The sequence below is a fragment of the Toxorhynchites rutilus genome, chromosome 3 (genome assembly GCF_029784135.1).
Source record: "Toxorhynchites rutilus septentrionalis strain SRP chromosome 3, ASM2978413v1, whole genome shotgun sequence".
NCBI lineage: Eukaryota > Metazoa > Arthropoda > Insecta > Diptera > Culicidae > Toxorhynchites > Toxorhynchites rutilus.
Window position 1 is genome coordinate 270,674,225 of NC_073746.1, and position 13,838 is coordinate 270,688,062.

At 38.9% G+C, this 13,838-nt stretch overlaps 1 protein-coding gene across 1 annotated transcript in view; it reads right to left on the reverse strand.

Annotated features, from left to right (window-relative positions):
* LOC129779234 (uncharacterized) overlaps positions 1 to 13,838 on the reverse strand; it is a 69,416-nt gene that overhangs the window by 54,776 nt on the left and 802 nt on the right. The window lies entirely within an intron of this gene.

The window sequence follows — 13,838 nt, forward strand, 5'->3', positions numbered from 1 at the left end:
CTATCTGGTTTTCGAGCATTGAGTAATTATCACAAATAATTTATTCTAAAATCTATACCAGCTAATTTACCAAACAGGATTCTCGTGATTTTGGCCTCACTGTCGGTAACAGTGAGTGAGAATGGCAAATGTTTCGGAAAGAAAATGAAAGTAATAAAGGGTGTGTCACATCAAATTGCATCACGGAAAAAAAGCTGTAGAAATTCGCCCAGTAGACCGATCCTTTTGAAAATTTTAGACAGTAAAATAAAAACTATTAAACAACTTTTGGCATTTTCTTTTTATTCATACTTCGAGCCCAAGCCCGTATACTCGCACCTTCCTCTTTACCCCGTCCATAAGGTTCTGTACAACGTCAGGTTGTAGTTTTTTTTTAACAGAAATCCATTTTCTTTTGAAGTCCGCCTCCGATTTGACAACTTTTGGGTTCTTCCGGAGGGCCTGCTTCATAATCGCCCAATATTTCTCTATTGGGCGAAGCTCCGGCGCGTTGGGCGGGTTCATTTCCTTTGGCACGAAGGTGACCCCGTTGGCTTCGTACCACTCCAACCCGTCCTTTGAATAGTGGCACGAAGCGAGATCCGGCCAGAAGATGGTCGGGCCCTCGTGCTGCTTCAATAGCGGTAGTAAGCGCTTCTGTAGGCACTCCTTAAGGTAAACTTGCCCGTTTACCGTGCCGGTCATCACGAAGGGGGCGCTCCGCTTTCCGCAAGAGCAGATCGCTTGCCACACCATGTACTTTTTGGCAAACTTGGATAGTTTCTGCTTGCGAATCTCCTCCGGAACGCTGAATTTGTCCTCTGCGGAGAAGAACAACAGGCCCGGAAGCTGACGAAAGTCCGCTTTGACGTAGGTTTCGTCATCCATTACCAGGCAATGCGGCTTCGTCAGCATTTCGGTGTACAGCTTCCGGGCTCGCGTCTTCCCCACCATGTTTTGCCTTTCGTCGCGGTTAGGAGCCTTCTGAACCTTGTATGTACGCAGGCCCTCCCGCTGCTTGGTCCGCTGGACGAATGAACTTGACAAATTCAGCTTATTGGCGACATCCCGGACCGAACTTCTCGGATCACGTCTAAACTGCTTAACTACGCGCTTGTGATCTTTTTCACTGACGGAGCACCCATTTTTGCCGTTCTTCACCTTCCGTTCGATGGTTAGGTTCTCGAAGTATCGTTTTAGTACTCTGCTGACCGTGGATTGGACGATTCCCAGCATCTTACCGATGTCCCGATGTGACAACTCCGGATTCTCGAAATGAGTGCGCAGGATTAATTCACGACGCTCTTTTTCGTTCGACGACATTTTTCCAAATTTACGAAAAATTGACAGTGAAGCATGGCCAACGTGATCTATACACTCTTATCTGATTATAAGCGAAAACTGAAGATATAATTCCTAAAAATTAAATTTCTACAGCGTTTTTTCCGTGATGCAATTTGATGTGACACACCCTTTAGTTTCACAGAGAACTGTTCGTCGATCGGAAAATTGAGCTTAATCTAAAGCTATGCCTTTCGAAGTTTTCTCCGTGATTGAACTTAAATATCAAATATAACAATTCATCCAAATTGATTGTGTTGTACATGTTTCGACAATTGAAACTTATAGAAAGTTATTGAATAACGAAACTAGCTGCTTCACCAGTTCAGAAGAGTATTAGGATTTTATATAGAGAGTGGTACAAAAAATCTATGATTTTCAACATACGGAACTGGAGTAATGAATGTGTGGCTGAAGCATATAATAGCTAAAATAGGCCGGATAGGCTGGATATCGGATAGTTACCGGATATCCGTTTTATCTCTGGAAAACACAAATAAAAATCGAGAAAATATGCAACTAATAGATTAGCAGAAAAACACGTGCATTAATTTGTAGTTGTTCACATCGAATTACATCTCCTCGTTTCAGTTTAACCTTTTATTTGTGATAGTTGAGATACCAAAGCAATGTTGCAAACATAACAGTGGTTGCTTCCTCAACATCCCTCCTCAATCGCTGAATCACATCAACCCAATGCCGGCACGATGCTGTTGAAACACTCTTGCCGAAAGTTCCTCGGTTATCATGTTCACTTGTTTACTGTTCGTAACTGTGTAGTTCAGGCAAATCCTCCGTTGTTCCACTAAATCTCGGAGAAAATACTTGACATACATTTTTAAAACATTTTTGAAACGCCCGGAGTCTCTAGGTTCCTAGATGACCAACAGTACATCCAAACCTTGTACATGGCACCTCTAACAGATGATTTGTTGTTTGGATCATTAGCCCAATCTGCATCGGCATAAACTTCAATTATTGGTGCCTTCTTGTTTATCCGATATGCTAGACCCAGGTCTAGTTTCCCTGTACATACCGCTTCGTCTTTGAGTACACCCATTGTGTATAAGTCGAACAACGTTGGAATTGGTTGGAAAATTCAACAACCGCAGCCAAATCCAGTCTCGTGGCAAACTGAAACATGTGTCGGACAGAATATTAATTTGCCGGTAGGGTTTTTTAGTCCGAATAGCGTTAGATCTTATTGTGAAAACGTTCGTTCCATACCCGTGATGTTTGGTTTAATTCGTGAATAGAGTTCTCTAATCGTCATACACTACGAGTCATAACGTTAGAACTACCTGCTTAATATCCAGAGAGTAGGTCCAAAACTAATGTGGAAGCCAATCCCATCGGGTTCACTATTTCACTATTTCTGATGAAAAAAAATCACGGGAGGGTTGTGTCCGAGACACGACCCTATAGTTGACGTAGGATTCCGTTAGGCTATCTGTTGAGTTTGGATATGTTTGAAGAATTACATTACATTATGTTTTTACAATTACATTACATTGATAATGATTTGGTGGCCCTGAAAAGGGCCGTTTTATTTGGTTGTTGGGTATTGTTTGTTCACTCCACCAGTGTTTACCAAGTGATGATGACAGAAGGATGGTAAACAGTTGTAGGATGGTGCATATCAGATAAAAGATACCGGAGTGGAACGAGATATGATTAAAGCCGCCCTCTGTGATCCTAGACGAGATGCCTCCTGTGTTATGTATGGATGAAATGAAGAATAAAAACTCACCAATGTAATATCGGATAATTATAAATAACGAACACAATTCTCAACTTTTCTCATCAGTAAAAACATGTTACTTTAATATCGAGAAAACGTATTTGAAATGGAAAAGGGAATTTTCTTTTATATTTTTTACTTTCTGAGTAAAGTTTATCCAATCCAATGCGAATTTTAATTGGACTAACAACACCTAATACTATATGTAGAGCATATGGGAAATCACTTTTTCTAATATTTTTCTCGCCGTATAAACTTTCCTTGAGTGAAAATGAACACAACAAAACAGACAGCTGAAACCAAACGACTCGTGCTTGAGCGAGAACACACCTTGGTTTTTATTGAGGAAAATTGAAATAAATCGTTTCATATATACAATTTAACACTTACACTTGTGTTAAATTTTTCACAATACACGATCGGTCATAGATATGAAATTTTACGAAGCAACCAACATTAAATTCCAAATTTAAATTTTATTTGCTGGAATTAATCGTATCACTCATCTTACTTGCAATATAAAAATGCCCCCGACTTGCATATTTTTGCAATGCCGATTTCCCCCGGGCAGCTTGGTTTGGATGTCTCTGTTAGGAAACACATTTCGGTGGGAGCAAAAGCTATCCCTACTTTTATGTATTTGCAATGCCGATTTCCTCTAGGCAGCTTGATTTTGATGTCTCTGTTAGGGAACCGCCGCATGTGTCGTCAATTCCGACCAATCAGATGTGTGTATTTCCGTTAGGATACGGGTTGAGATTTTTCAATTGTTCGATAGTTAGTTTCATGACATATATTATTTTCTTCAGTATAAAAATTTGTTATGGAGTGCCGAAATAGATTGATGCAAAAGTTTCATCAATCCACCATGAAATGACCGAGCAATGAGCGTTTGAAACAATTTTCACGATGTGCTCGATTTTACATTTTCAATTTGTACCCCAATATGTAGCCGAAAGACTTAATCCTACGTCTAAAATCAACCTGGATAGAAAAGTTTTACTCTGGAAGGACTTACGGAACGAGTCATGTAATTTTTCAACTCGTAACTTTGAAGGCGGAAGTTTGATAGTTTGTGGAAATAGCCACAAAAAGGCCTGGTTCAGACACCTGTTCATCAACATTATTTATTTTTTTTTATTATATACGCTTTAAACCAACGGGTCATTCGCGTCTACTCAACGTTAATTAACAATGAGAAGTGCAACGAATTACTTAAGAATCATTTACTGCTGTTTTTGCACCAAAACCACCGTGTCAATGGGTAATTGAGCATCAGTTCATAAACTTCGGACGACCATGGCATGGTTTACTTAAGGCAGTATTCTAGTCTAGAAGTTTGAAAGAAAATCAAAATTGTTATCCTTCATATTTCTGTACTCAAGAATATACTCTAGAAATGACTTATCAAAAATTCTATTGTTTACCGAGTTAGAGCCATTTTAGTGATGCGGTATCTAATCTAGTACGGCCATAACAATAAACTTCAAACGCATTTTTCTTGAAACTAGTTTTTTCAAACTGGCATACACGATATCTCAAGTTCTACTGAACCGATTCATGTCGAATTTATATGGATACAATCTGCAGTCATCTCCCTATCGCATGAACCTCTAAAAATTGATATTCTTTAATTTTTACTATTTTAAAAAAAAAATCGAGAAACGTAAGAAAAAGCAATTTAAACCGCATTTTGTTTTTCAAACGGCCGCCATTTTGTCAAAAAACATGTTTTTGACTTGTCCGAGGTTCATGCAATATCTTCACTGATTCAGAATCTGTTCGATTTTTTTGTTCCAGATAACCAGAAGGGCTGGAATCGTGTACGCAATGGCATAACTTTTTTTCGAACCCCCTCACTTCATCATCTCTTTACTATTCTAGTAATGTACATTTTTTCTCCGTTCAATTTTTGTTTTATTATTAAAAAATAGATGAACTAATAATGATATAACGAATAGTAAAAATATAATTCGTTTAATTTTTGCGGAGCTCAAAAAAAAACGTCAGAAATTCGTGTCTCTACACTAGAATACCCCCTTGATAGGGGCTTCAGATTCTGGACTGGTCAACTTCGAGATCAAAACTCAATTGAGAACTCATGAGGAGTGATCGTACCAAGAACAGATACAGCAGACGAATTTCACACCAACTCGACTGGCCGTTGGCAGCACCATCTCAGATAGCAGTGAACCGTTGTGGGTGTAAAGACATAGGTCATTTAACAATAAACTTCAAACGCATTTTTCTTGAAACTAGTTTTTTCAAACTGGCATACACGATATCTCAAGTTCTACTGAACCGATTCATGTCGAATTTATATGGATACAATCTGCAGTCATCTCCCTATCGCATGAACCTCTAAAAATTGATATTCTTTAATTTTTACTATTTAAAAAAAAATCGAGAAACGTAAGAAAAAGCAATTTAAACCGCATTTTGTTTTTCAAACGGCCGCCATTTTGTCAAAAAACATGTTTTTGACTTGTCCGAGGTTCATGCAATATCTTCACTGATTCAGAATCTGTTCGATTTTTTTTGTTCCAGATAACCAGAAGGGCTGGAATCGTGTACGCAATGGCATAACTTTTTTTCGAACCCCCTCACTTCATCATCTCTTTACTATTCTAGTAATGTACATTTTTTCTCCGTTCAATTTTTGTTTTATTGTTAAAAAATAGATGAACTAATAATGATATAACGAATAGTAAAAATATAATTCGTTTAATTTTTGCGGAGCTCAAAAAAAAAACGTCAGAAATTCGTGTCTCTACACTAGAATACCCCCTTGATAGGGGCTTCAGATTCTGGACTGGTCAACTTCGAGATCAAAACTCAATTGAGAACTCATGAGGAGTGATCGTACCAAGAACAGATACAGCAGACGAATTTCACACCAACTCGACTGGCCGTTGGCAGCACCATCTCAGATAGCAGTGAACCGTTGTGGGTGTAAAGACATAGGTCATTTAAGCAACTTTGCATACTTGAAATATTCGAAAAATAATTAGACTACTTTTTGGGAAATGCCAAAAATTTTTTCTTAAATTTTTACAAAAAATTATAACTTAAAAACTATGATACCTACAAAATTCATGTCAAAGGATGAAATGTAGAAAATTGTTTAAATTTTTACCAAAATTTTTTTAGAAAAAAAATTTGCATGACAAAAAAGTTATTTAAAAAATTAAAATTCATTTTTCTCAAAAATGTATTTTTTCAAAATTCCTAAAAATATATATATGAATATCTATCTGTTACAGTTTTTGAAATATAAGTCATTTTTGTATGAAGACTCCTGAAAAAAATAATGTTTTAGTCGTAACATTTTTGTGTGTAAATTCTCACGTTTGACATGTTCTTGACATTTTTCCAAATAGAGAAAAGTTAACAGAGCATGCAAATTGCGACAATTTATGCATAAAAATGTTACGAATTGAACATTAATAGTATTTTTTCAAAGAAAAAAAATTAAAAAGTTGTTGTTTGAAAAACTTTTTCCATGTAAATGTGCCCATCGTCCGATGTATGGAAAACTTGTTGGAAATTCTACGGGCTATTTATATTTTGGAATTTAAAAAAAAAAAATTTTTGGTAATTTTTTGTAAAAAATTAAACTATTTCCTACATTTCATCCTTTGACATGAATTTTGTAGGTATCTTAGCTTTCAAGTTATAAATTTTTGTCAAAATTTAAAAAAAAAAATTTGACTTTTCTCAAAAAGTAGTCTAATTATTTTTCGAATATTTCAAGTATGCAAAGTTGCTTAAATGGCCCATGTCTTTACACCCACAACGTTTCACTACTATCTGAGGTGGTGCTGCCAACTCCTGAAACGAGTTGGCATGAAATTCGTCAGCAGTATGATGCAGCAGTTTTGATGAGCTGAACGAGCAGTATCCTATGCGTGGAACGAGATATTGAAAATCTTGAAACTGTTTTATTATTTATTATTACCCGTATAATCTCCTCTTCTTGAAGTCAACATTTCACGAAATCAGTCACGAGGTTAGCTTCGAGCATGATTTTCAATGCATTGACTACTGTGGAAAGTACCGTTCCCAATATAACTAACAGATGACAGATAACGTCTAGCTTTTCCATATCTGCTCCGATTCCACAGTACTCACGAACGAGTTTGCTAAACCGCAAAAAATGATCCTATAAAGAACCACTTTCAACGCGGTGCACACTTCCTTAGAAGTTGTCTGTTCTTGAACTTACTCCAACTGGGAATCATTTATCAGCAGCGATTTATATTTACGACCCTCCTTCTTTTGCTGCTCCCGAAGCCCTTCTTTCTGCTGGAATTCTCTAAGATTTCCTGGAATTCAGCACATTGAGCGGTGCACAATTCTATCGTCTATTGGTTTGGTCATTTACTTACATCAAATTTTCAATTGAGTAATGTTTTCGGTCATTTTTACTCTTTACCTTCAGTGTTCTGCCCAATATTACTGAATTAGCCTGAACTAAAAGGTGTGTCACATCAAATTGCATCACGGAAAAAACGCTGTAGAAATTTAATTTTTAGGAATTATATCTTCAGCTTTCGCTTATAATCATATAAAAGTGTGTAGATCACGTTGGCCATGCTTCACTGTCAATTTTTCGTAAATTTGGAAAAATGTCGTCGAACGAAATAAGAGCGTCGTGAATTAATCCTGTGCACTCATTTCGAGAATCCGGAGATGTCACATCGGGACATCGGTAAGATGCTGGGAATCGTCCAATCCACGGTCAGCAGAGTACTAAAACGATACTTCGAGAACCTAATCATCGACCGGAAGGCGAAGAACAGCAAAGATGGATGCTCCGTCAGTGAAAAAGATCACAAGCGCGTAGTTAAGCAGTTTAGACGTGATCCGAGAAGTTCGGTCCGGGATGTCGCCAATAAGCTGAATTTGTCAAATTCATTCGTCCAGCGGACCAAGCAGCGCGAGGGCCTGCGTACATACAAGGTTCAGAAGGCTCCTAACCGCGACGAAAGGCAAATCATGGTGGGGAAGACGCGAGCCCGGAAGCTGTACACCGAAATGCTGACGAAGCCGCATTGCCTGGTAATGGACGACGAAACCTACGTCAAAGCGGACTTTCGTCAGCTGCCGGGCCTGTTGTTCTTCTCCGCAGAGGACAAATTCAGCGTTCCGGAGGAGATTCGCAAGCAGAAACTATCCAAGTTTGCCAAAAAGCACATGGTGTGGCAAGCGATCTGCTCTTGCGGAAAGCGGAGCGCCCCCTTCGTGATGACCGGCACGGTAAACTGGCAGGTTTACTTTAAGGAGTGCCTACAGAACCGCTTACTACCACTATTGAAGCAGCACGAGGGCCCGACCATCTTCTGGCCGAATCTCGCTTCGTGCCACTATTCAAAGGACGTGTTGGAGTGGTACGAAGCCAACGGGGTCACCTTCGTGCCAAAGGAAATGAACCCGCCCAACGCGCCGGAGCTTCGCCCAATAGAGAAATATTGGGCGAATATGAAGCAGGCCCTCCGGAAGAACCCAAAAGTTGTCAAATCGGAGGCGGCCTTCAAGAGAAAATGGATTTCTGTTCAAAAAAACTACAACCTGACGTTGTACAGAACCTTATGGACGGGGTAAAGAGGAAGGTGCGAGCATACGGGCTTGGGCTCGAAGTATGAATAAAAAGAAAATGCCAAAAGTTGTTTAATAGTTTTTATTTTACTGTCTAAAATTTTCAAAAGAATCGGTATACTGGGCGAATTTCTACAGCGTTTTTTCCGTGATGCAATTTGATGTGACACACCCTTTAAGGACAATTGGGTGCATTGAGGTTTTTCGAAATAAGCTGCACCCTGTTCACCTTGTACCATTGCGGTACATACACCCTTATTCATTGGAAGCTCCCAGAATCTGGCCGAAACAGCATGAGGCGATCGTGAAATCGGATGTACGGCAAAATTTGTGTCCGGAGACACCCCTTCTTGTACGTTGTCGAGTTAATTGTCATATCTGTGATGAAAATTTTAGTTTGATGGATATGACCTGCCAGACCATGAATTTTTATGCGAAAGTATCAGTAAAAACAAACTTGTGTTTTGCTGGAACATCTCCCCTATCTGTCATATAAAATTTGGGTTCTGGAATCTGTCCGAAATCAGCCTTTACGTAGAATTATTCGTCCATGAGCAAACAACCATCTAGTTTGGTTACAGCTTCCGGGCATGGAGTATGGCCACAGCCAGACTCTCCTGTCTTCGCGCGAAAAATCTGTTGACCTCTCCTGTATTCGCGCGAAAAATCGTAACTCGTATGCTCTCAGACTGTGTGTGTCTCGGTAATATTGGTATTGTGTATTTTTAGGCGTTAGTGATATTTATTTCAATGAAAAGTTATAATTCTCACTGATTCTCGGTCTGTCAGACCGTATGCCCGAGTATAGGAGAGTTAAGGGATAAGTTTGGTTGTTTGCTGGTTCGGTAGCAGCTTAAACCATCCCAGAGACGAATTCTTCTTACTATACTGCGGGTGGCATCGAACTTTTTAACTGAGCAACGTTCCGAAACGTTGCGGCTTGCTCTCGATGACCCTCATTACATTGCTACGCATTAACCCGTCGACAGTTCCACTTCCGAATCGTCGTTCCGCTTCTGAATCGTCGTCAATGTTTCTTAATACTTTTTGAGAAAGCGTCACACATTAGTTCTAGGTGAATTCAATACTTTGGCAAACTCACATGCGGACCAAAATGAATTTTCTATGTGACTATGCACATTTTTTTCTTTCATCTTGCATGATAATTGTTTCGAATACACGTTCGATGTATGATGGTATGTTCTGTTTCACCTTTAATCACCCATGCGTCTCCATTGGTTTTATATAAATGTTATTATGGATGCTAAACCCATGGATGATTTGAGGCAAAACATACATAGCTTCTAAGCAATCGATCGTGAGCTTTCAACTCAGGGCCCTCAATCGACAAGCTTTGGGTGTTATTCTAGCTACTGCCTCCATGCAAAAATCCAGCTTCTCTCCGTTCACACACACACTCTGCTGTTTACAACAAGATACATCGGTTATTCATGCTATTAATAACACAACAATGGAAGCCTCATATCAACTGCAAACAGTGGAACAATAGGAATACTCTTATGTCGAAAAGGTGACATTGTGCAGTTTACCACATGTTATCGATAAGATGAAAATGTACACGAATAAATTCGGCTCTGTTATAGCTAAAGTGTCTAAAAAAATTAAAACAGATGGAATAAAAAAATGGATGACTGGATTTGTCGTCTATTTGCTTGACTTGTGGTCCTAAATCATTCACCCGATCGTTATAGTCTGGTAAATTGTTGGGCGAACGGTAGCGCAGATTTCAAGTGTATTACAACCTGGATCATGCGCATAGAATCAAATTGGTTGTCAGAAAGAACCCTATAGAAATATCAAAAGAGATCCAATAATCAGAAGGAGAAAAAGGTGTTACTTTTCTTACAGTGGTCCACTACATAGATAAAGTATTATTATCAAGGACAAAATAAATCAAAATCAAATTAATAAAAATGAACGAACTACCTTTTTGCATCAATTAATGCTAGCGCTCAGAATCAGAAAAATCTGGTTGATATTTTGGCAGGAACTGAAATTGGTGTACTGGTGTACACGACCTTACAGATTGGTAGTTAATGATTTCTGTATTTATAAAACACTAGTTGACCCGGCAAACTTCGTCCCGCTCAACTTTTTTTTTTGTTATCAATACCTTCAAACATTCACGTTTTCTTACTATGAGCAAGTTCATGGGTCCAATCGCAGAACTGTTCATTGATTGGTCGTCTAATCGACCCCGTTGAACTTACCTTTCACTTTAAATTCCTAGTATTTCTAACAAAACTCATCATATCATCAAAACTCATCATAATATCAGGTTATTTTTAGACACAATTCTCGTTCAAGATTTTTCAACCACTTGCAAATAACATGTTTCTCCGTTACATGGAATAAATGTTTCATACAGAAAATATGATAGAATAAAGACAACCCTAAATCGCACAATTCCTTCCTCGAGTTGCTCTCATCAACACATTCGGCGATACTCTTTTATTGGAATAGATAGAAGAAGATATAGGAGTGCGTTTCATTACAATGAAATCCATTTCCAGTTTGGAACAAAGATCAATTTCGCTAGGGCAATCATCAAATGGACTAGCAGCACTTGTCACTATGTAATTGTAGAACATATGGGAATTTAATTTTCCGAATTTTCCCTTTTTTTCATCAGAAATTTCCGAAAATTTTCAATTGTCATGTTGGGTTGGAATATTTTTGGTTGAAATATGTGTAATATTTTTATGGGCCCCCCTCTCCATTCCAGAGGAGGGAGGGGTGTCATACCATCATAGAAACATTTCTCATACTCAAAAACCCTCACATCCCTAATTGTGCTTGATTAGTTCTCAAGTTATGCAGAAGTTTATGTTTGTGTGTCCCTGCAATTTGTGTTTCATTTGTATGGCAGCCCCCCCTTAGAGAGGGGGGTGGAGTGTTTAACATGGTGGTTTAAAAACATTTATTGTCTCCCTTAGTTCTCGAGTTATGCAGAAATTTGTGTTTCATTTTTATGTCGATCGGTTCAGTAGTTTCCGAGTCCATAAGAATCAGACAGACAGAAAGACAGAAAGACAGAAAGGCAGAAAGACAGACAGCTCCATTTTTATATAGGGTTGGGGAAAAAGAAATGTCGTATTTCTGATCGAAATTTGACGCTTTATTTAACATACTTAAAATTATCCAATTTAAGTCAAATATGCGCCGTTTTGTTCGCAAACTTGCTGCTTCATTATCTTCCCCCCCCCTCTTATAAACCCCTCCCACCCTCCTTATTTTCAAAAAAACACAGACAGCCAGTTTTCGCAAGCATCTTTTGAGGCTAACTTAGTATCACCAAGAGCGTTTTGCATGGACCGGAAGAGATGATAATCGCTTGGAGCCAGGTCCGGACTATACGGTGGGTGCAATAGGACATCCCATCCGAGCTCCCCGGGTCATCAAAGCTTCAGCCGGGTCATCAAAGATGTGTGAGGCCGAGCGTTGTCCTGGTGGAAAACAACACCATTCCTATTGATCATTTCTGGCCGCTTCTGGTCAATCGCCCGCTTCAAACGGTCAAGCTGCTCACAGTAGAGAACCGAGTTGAGAGTCTGGCCATAGTTGAGCAGCTCATAGTGGATGATTCCCTCTCCAATCCCACCAAACACACAGCAAAACCTTCCTGGCCGTCACTCCGGGCTTGGCGATGGTTTGGGCCGGCTCACCGCGACTTTTTTCGCTTAAGGTTGTCGTACGTAATCCACTTTTCATCACCAGTCACAATCTTCTTCAAAAATGGGTCGAGTTCGTTCCGTTTCAGCAGTGCATCGTAGGCGTTGATTCGGTCTAAAAGATTTTTTTGTGTCAACTCGTGTGGCATCCATACATCCAGCTTTTTTTGGGATCCAATCTTCTGCAAATGGTTCCAAACGGTTTTATGGTCTATACCCAGTTCCTGGCCAATCGTGCGAGTGCTCTACTTGGATGATTATAACGATTTTATCGGTTTCCACGACGATTGGCCTACCAGTACGGGGTGTATCTTCGACAGCCACTACACCAGAACGAAATCGATCAAACCAACGCTGTGCTGTGCGAATCGTTACAGTATCCATAAACTACACGAATTTTTTCGGCCGCCTTCGTTGCAGTTTTACCTCGTAGTAAAAACGTAAAATATGGCGAATTTCTTGCTTGGTGGACTCCATCTTTGACGCGCTATAACATGAGACTGAAAAGGACAATCACAACACTGTCAAAACGACACTTGTAGCACAGATTGTCGTCTTTAAATAGCCGTATAGTATGACCCGATGCGATAAGTACAACACAAGATATGTTTAAGTGTTACCATATATTGACAATAAACGACATTTATTTCTGCCCAACCCAATATATATATATATATATATATATATATATATATATATATATATATATATATATATATATATATATATATATATATATATATAAATATATATATATATATATATATATATATATAGAGAGAGATTTTTCTAAATTGTATTTAACAGTATTAGGTCTGCCAGTACTTGGTGGCGTCGCACAGATATAAAAGATATAAAATAAAAGTTTTGTGATGTGAGGATTTTTCCGTGAAGGAAAATTTATCGACATCTCTGGATGGAGATACTCATTGTCTATCCAAAACTAGGCTGGCGGTTGGACTTACGCTCTGGTGGACCACTTGGCTGCAAGGGCCTAGTCGGGACCGTATCGGCTCTGTGGCGGACAGAACTGAGTATTGGCTACTCTTTTGATAATGTAATAACATTTTTTTTTTGAATTTATATCTGTAAGTAAAATCAGTTCTTTTTTTATTTTATTAAACTTATATCAAAGTTGAGGAAAAGAATATTATCTTCTAGATAACTCGTCTTGCCCAAACCTCTGTAGGGGAAGGTGGCAGGACCATCAGCATCATTTTTTTTAATATGATATTGGGTAGCTGTCTTCATATGCACAAGGTTTCGAAAAAATCGGACAGGATCGAGTCAAAATCGTTCGTTTTTCGGCTGGCCTGGAATTGCTAGATGTTCAAAATGAAGTTGTTCTGGAGCTTTCGGAATCTGTTTCTCGGATGGCATTCCATAAACCTATATTTATGCATAATCAAGAAGTTGCAGTTACGGAATTAAAACCCGCACAGCACGCGCAATCGTCATGCCGGTCGATCGTCATGCTGGGAGGAAAC